Source organism: Anolis carolinensis, chromosome 6, assembly GCF_035594765.1.
Source record: "Anolis carolinensis isolate JA03-04 chromosome 6, rAnoCar3.1.pri, whole genome shotgun sequence".
Taxonomy (NCBI): Eukaryota; Metazoa; Chordata; class Lepidosauria; order Squamata; family Dactyloidae; genus Anolis; species Anolis carolinensis.
In genome coordinates, this window is record NC_085846.1 from 92,105,898 (window position 1) to 92,112,413 (window position 6,516).

Sequence of the window (6,516 nt, forward strand, 5' to 3'; positions counted from 1 at the left end):
TGAAATTTCGGCCTAGGACAAAACAACAAAACTACACACCCCAGAAACACTAAACTTGGCAGCACAACCCCTCATTCTTGCCTCTATGTTCATACAACAAAAAGCTCCAGCTACTCCAGAAAACGGCCAGGCTTTGAGACTGCAAGGCTATTCACTGCTATTCCACCTGGCCAACAAAGGATTCCCATAAGCCACAGCAATGCGTGGCCGGGCAAAGCTAGTATATATATATATATATATATGTGTGTGTGTGTGTGTGTGTGTGTGTGTGTGTGTGTGACAAATCACATCACATCACACACACACACACACACACACACATATTTCAGCAAAAAATCATAGAATCATAGAATCATAGAGTTAGAAGAGACCTCACGGGCCATCCAGTCCAACCCCCTGCCAAGAAGCAGGAAGAAGACATTCAAATCACCCCTGACAGATGGCCATCCACTAGTGTACCTACCGGGAAAGTAGCAAGTCTTTTCTTCAGTGTGTTCAACCATTACATATGGAAAGATAGCTTCCTTTTCTATGAAAACATTATTTTTGTCAATTGTGTGGTTTGTTTTTCTCTGAATGGCAGCTTAATTTGAGGAATTCTTAAACCCTGAAATCTATTAAATCATTTTTTAAAATGACATGTGGATAATGGGTCTTAATTTATAATGCAATCATCAGTGGTTTTGACACTTTAACTGCTATGGCTCAATGTTATTGGGTCATGGGAGTGGTAATTTGGCGAGCCACCAGAACTCTTTGGCAAAGAAGGCTAAAGACCTTTTGAAACTGCAACTCCCATGACTCCATAGCATTGAGCCATGGCAATTAAAGTGGTGTTGAAGTGCTGTAAATTTACAGTGTAGATGCACAGTGTGTGTATGCATTACTGCCAATTGACTTAGGGTGACCCCATGATTTTCACAGCTTTCCTAGGCTGCAAATACTCAAAGGTGGTTTTGCCAGTTCCTCACTCTGAGGAACTGGTATTAGTTGGTGGTCTCCCATTTGAGTCCTAACCAAGGCTGGCTCTGTTTAGCTTCCAAGATCAGGCACGATCTATTCTAGTGCCTTTAGGGTATTTAGGCCTGCAGTATATATGAACAACTAAGAGGAAATCCCCATTGACTACAATGGGACTTGTTCCCAGGTCAGTGCAGCTTTAATGAGCTTAGGGCAGTGTTGCTAGCTTTTCAGGAATCCGGAACGGCAGAACTGGCATAACCCATCCAGCAGGTTTCAGACAGTTGCAATCTCTTCTCTAGAAATAAAGCCTCTAACCACAAATTCTGAATTAGCCCCTTTCAATAGCAGTTCAGTTACTGATCTTTGTGTGTCAAAAGTCTTGCCAAAGAACCGGCCTGAGCAAGTTTGAGAGTTCATCCCCTTAGATGTCACCTGAAATTGGAGAAAACCAAAGTAGGACCTGCAACCAAGTGTTGGAGTTTGGAGTGCTGCAGACCCCAGCCAAGGATGTCTTTATTCCAGATTACTCCATTTTTCCCTTCCAGCCTCAAGCACTTAGCATAGAAAATGTCTAACCCTTTCAATACAGTTTGGGGACCACCTTGTCCCAGGATTGGATGATATTATTGTATTTTCCACCCACAACCTTCCTTGCTAATACAGTAGAGTCTCACTTATCCAACATAAACGGGCTGGCAGAACATTGGATAAGTGAATATGTTGGATAATAAGGAGAGATTAAGGAGAAGCCTATTAAACACCAAATTAGGTTATTTTACAAATTAAGCACCAAAACATCATGTTATACAACAAATTTGACAGAAAAAGTAGTTCAATAGGCAGTAATGTTACGTAGTAATTACTGTTAGCACCAAAATATCATGAAGTATTGAAAACATTGACTACAAAAATGTGTTGGATAATCCAGAACGTTGGATAAGCGAATGTTGGATAAATGAGACCCTACTGTACTCTCATTTTATACGGGGAACAGATGGTTCAGTTTGGGCTACATAGGTATATAAACTTATGGAACACTGATAGACCTTTACATTCACTGGGCATAGGAACCACATGAAAGTGATAAACCACAAAGAAAAAAGAGAAATAATAAAGAATGGGAATAGTTTTCTATATCATGCAAGAAACAAGAGAAGCTCAGCATATTTCAGGAAACTTTTATTCAAAACTAGCACTATGATTTTGATATTTGAGGGGTGTGTGTGTGTGTCTTGGACCAAACTCCATCAGATAAAAAAGAAGTCACTCTATTGCATTATCTACTACAGACAAGCTGCTGTGCGTGTTTCTCCAACCCACCCTTACCATGTTTCCAATGCTGAAGTTGCTAAAACAAATGCAGCTAGACAGAGGATGAAGAATGGAAGATGGGAGACCTAAAGAGTTTGGAAAAACTATCATCACTGTCAGGGGTTTGTTGTCTCAGGTGTATCTGTACTGCTCCTGTGTGTAAGATGGCATGCAGAAAGTCCAGGTCTCGCTCCTTTTATTTGGGCTGCTACCTAATAAAAGATGTTTGACTGTCAGAGGCAAAGGACAAGACAATACTTGCCTTTGGTTCAAGGTTCCAAAATAAATGGAGTGGGCAGCCGAGTAACAATGGGTGAGGAAACAGTATCTCTCTCAAAGGCAATGCATTGGTTTGCATGGCTTGTGTAGGATAGAAAGTTCTGTCTTCCAAAAAAGGGGAACGTCTTGGAGAGTCTACTAATGTTTCTCTCTGAGGTTGCTGTCTTAGAATCACAGAATCATAGAGTTGGAAGAGTCCCTAAGGGCCACCCAGTCAAACCCCCTGTCATGTAGCAACACACAAGCAAAGCACTCCCGATAGATGGTCATCCAACCCCTGTTTAAAAGCCTCCAGAAAGGAGACTCCGCCATGCTTCAAGATAGCAGATCCTACCTTCAGAAAGTTCTTTTTAATGTTTAGTTGGATTATTTGTTTTCCCCAGTAGTTTGAATCCACTGCTCCTTGTCCTAGTTTCTAACACAGTGGAAAACAAACAAGCTCCTCAATGTGACATCCTTTCAAAGATTTGAACAAGGCCATCTTAATCTTTTCTTCTCCAAGCTAAACATAACCAGTTTGAAGCAACTATTCATAGGGCTTGACTTCCAGATATTTAACCATCAGTTGCTTTTCTAGTCACATTCCAGTTTGTCAATCTCCTTCTTGAATTGTGATGCCCAGAATGGGGTACAGTATTCCAGATAAGGTCTGACCAAAGCAGAATAAATGAGACTATGATTCCTCTTTATTTAGACTCTATGCTCCTATTGATGCAGCTTAGAATCACATTGGCCTGTTTGGACAAATGGCAAGCCTGGCCCTGACTTTTACAAACAATATGACTTATTTGCTCCTTTTAACAGAGCTGCAGATTATCCCGTATGCCTCCAGGCAAAGGCTATGGATTTATATTATGGGTTAATTTCAAATAAGCCTTAATCCTCCCCCTCCCTTCACAAACACAGTGAGGAGAAGGCAATGGATCTCTCATACACATCCAGAATGAACAGAACCCTTTATGCACCTCAATCACAAAAGGTTATGAACTCTTCCCTCTCAAGATTCATCCTGTAATGACTTGTCAGTCATTGTGGTTGCGCTGTAACCTCCTTATGACTACACTCCAAATAATGGGAGGAATGAAGGTGTGAGATAGAATACAATTTGAGGCTAAGGCTGGATCTACACTGAACATTTAAGCCAACTTCAAACTAAGGCAGCCAGACAACAAACTCCCACAAAAGCATGCAAAAGAAAGCCCTTAATGTGCACCAGTGCTCTGTGGTTTGTGTCATCACCATCCAAGCTTCAAACTGGTTCCAGGATTTCCTATAATCATCTGCACAGTGAAGCCACTTTTTCAATATCGTTCTGAAACTGGATTAAATGCTCAGTGTAGATGGGCCCAGGTACGAGAAACACTTGGGCAAATTACAACTCTCTGAACAGCCCTGTGGGGTTGCTAATAGGCCAAAAAACCCACGAAAGCCATATAATCCAGGATATCAAGGCAGAAAATTCCACAATACCTGCTTTGAACTGCATTATCTGAATCCACTTTGTCATATACAGTAGAGTCTCACTTATCCAACATAAATGGGCCGGCAGAACTTTGGATGTGAAAATGTTGGATAATAAGGAGGGATTAAGGAAAAGCCTATTAAACATCAAATTACATTATGATTTTACAAATTATGAACCAAAGCGTTCTGTTTTACAACAAATTGACAGAAAAAAGCAGCTCAATACACAGTAATATTATGTAGTAATTACTGTATTCACGAATTTAGCACCAAAACATCGCAATGTATTGAAAACATTGACTACAAAAAACATTGGCTACTAACAAATTGACTACAAATAAAGATAGAATTGCATAAAATTAACTTACAGTAGCAACATTGTCACAAGTTCAGTCTGTAAAAGGTTCAGTCCTTGCTGCCTAGAGAAACAGCTGTGGATCCAGACAGGAGGCAGACTGTGTTGGATAATCCAGAACATTTGATAAGCAAAGGTTGGATAAGTGAGACTCTACTGTACTACAGTTCAAAGCAGAAAATGTGGGATTTTATTAAGCTGCGTGGAAGGGGCCTAATCTTAATGGCTGAGGGAGGACTTGAACCATCATTACATCTATGCAGGCGGTCCCCAAGTTAGGTTTGTTCTTAAGTTGAATTTGTATGTAGGTTGGAACAGGTATATTTTTAAGTGTAACTCCAGAAAATAGAGAGAGAGAGAGAGAGTCTTTAGCTTGTTGTTTATTTGTTCAGTTGCTTCCTACTCTTCATGACCTCATGGACCATAATGTCTTCTCATGATGTGGCCAAAATACTTGATCTTTGCCTCTAATATCCTTCCCTCCAGTGAGCAGTTGGACTTTATTTCCTGGATGATGGACAGGTTTGATCTTCTTGAGGTCCAAGGCACTCTCAGGATTTTCCTCCAGCACCAGAGTTCAAAAGCATCTATCTTCCTTTGCTCAGCCTTCCTTATGGTCCAGCTCTCACATCCATAGTTTACTACGGGGAATACCTTTACTTTAACTATGCAGGCCTTTGTTGCCAGTGTGATGTCTCTACTCTTCACTATTTTTTTTCAAGGTTGGCCATTGCTCTCCTCCCAAGAAGTAAACGTCTTTTGATTTCCTGGCTACAGTCTGCGTTTGCAATAATCTTTGCACCTAGAAATACAAAGCCTGTCATTGCCTCCACATTTTCTCCCTCTATTTGCCAGTTATCAATCAGTCTGGTTGCCATAATCTTGGTTTTTTTGATGTTTAACTGCAACCCAGCTCCTGCACTTTTTTTTTCCATCTTGGTGATAAGGCTCCTCAGCTCCTCCTTGCTTTCAGCCATCAGAGTGGTATCATCGGCATATCTAAGGTTGTTAATGTTTCTTCCAGCAATTCAAGCCTTGTATCTCAATTCAAACCCCACTACCCTGACTAAACAGAACAAGCAGCAGCCTTCCAAATGTTAGGTAAAGGTAAAGGTTTTCCCCTGACATTAAGTCCAGTCGTGACCGACTCTGGGGGTTGGTGCTCATCTCTATTTCTAAGCCGAAGAGCCGGCATTGTCCGTAGACACCTCCAAGGTCATGTGGCCGGCATGACTGTGTGGAGCGCCATTACCTTCCCGCCGGAGTGGTACCTATTGATCTACTCACATTTGCATGTTTTCAAACTGCTAGGTTGGCAGGAGCTGGAGCTAACAGCGGGTGCTCATTCCGCTCCCGGGATTTGAACCTGCGACCTTTTGGTCAACAAGTTCAGCAGCTCAGCGCTTTAACATGCTGCGCCACCAGGGGTTCCTTAGACATCATTATAGCTGATGGCAATTGTGATATGGTAACATTTGGGCCCCTGGTGGTGGCGCAGTATGTTAAAGCGCTGAGCTACTAAACTTGCAGACCGAAAGGTCCCAGGTTCAAATCCCGGGAGCAGAATGAGCGCCCGCTGTTAGCCCCAGCTCCTGCCAACCTAGCAGTTCGAAAACATGCCAATGTGAGTAGATCAATAGGTACCACTCCGGCGGGAAGGTAATGGCGCTCCACGCAGTCATGCCGGCCACATGACCTTGGAGGTGTCTATGGACAATGCCGGCTCTTCGGCTTAGAAATGGAGATAATCACCAACCCCCAGAGTCGGATGCGACTTGACTTAACCTTTACCTTTACTATAATGATGTACAATGATGAGGAATAAAGGAGTTGCAACACAATTAATCTTTAAGAGTTTCTTCTAACCTGGCCCTTTACCCTTCAAAGCATTCAGTGATCCTGGCCCTCCTGTTGCATGAGTGGCTGCGAGGCAACAGGAGGTGGAAAGGGTGAGGCACCAGCACTCTTGGGCAGAGGAAGCTAAAGGCCTTAGAAAACTACAACTCCCAGAGTTCTATAGCTTTGAAGTGACTGCAGTGTAGATGCAGCCACAGCAGCTTTCTCTCTCTCTCTCTCTCTGTTTCACAGGCCTTAAGCTCTTGGCTAATCCTCAGAGGGAGGAGTCCAAATAAACCCAACTCTAA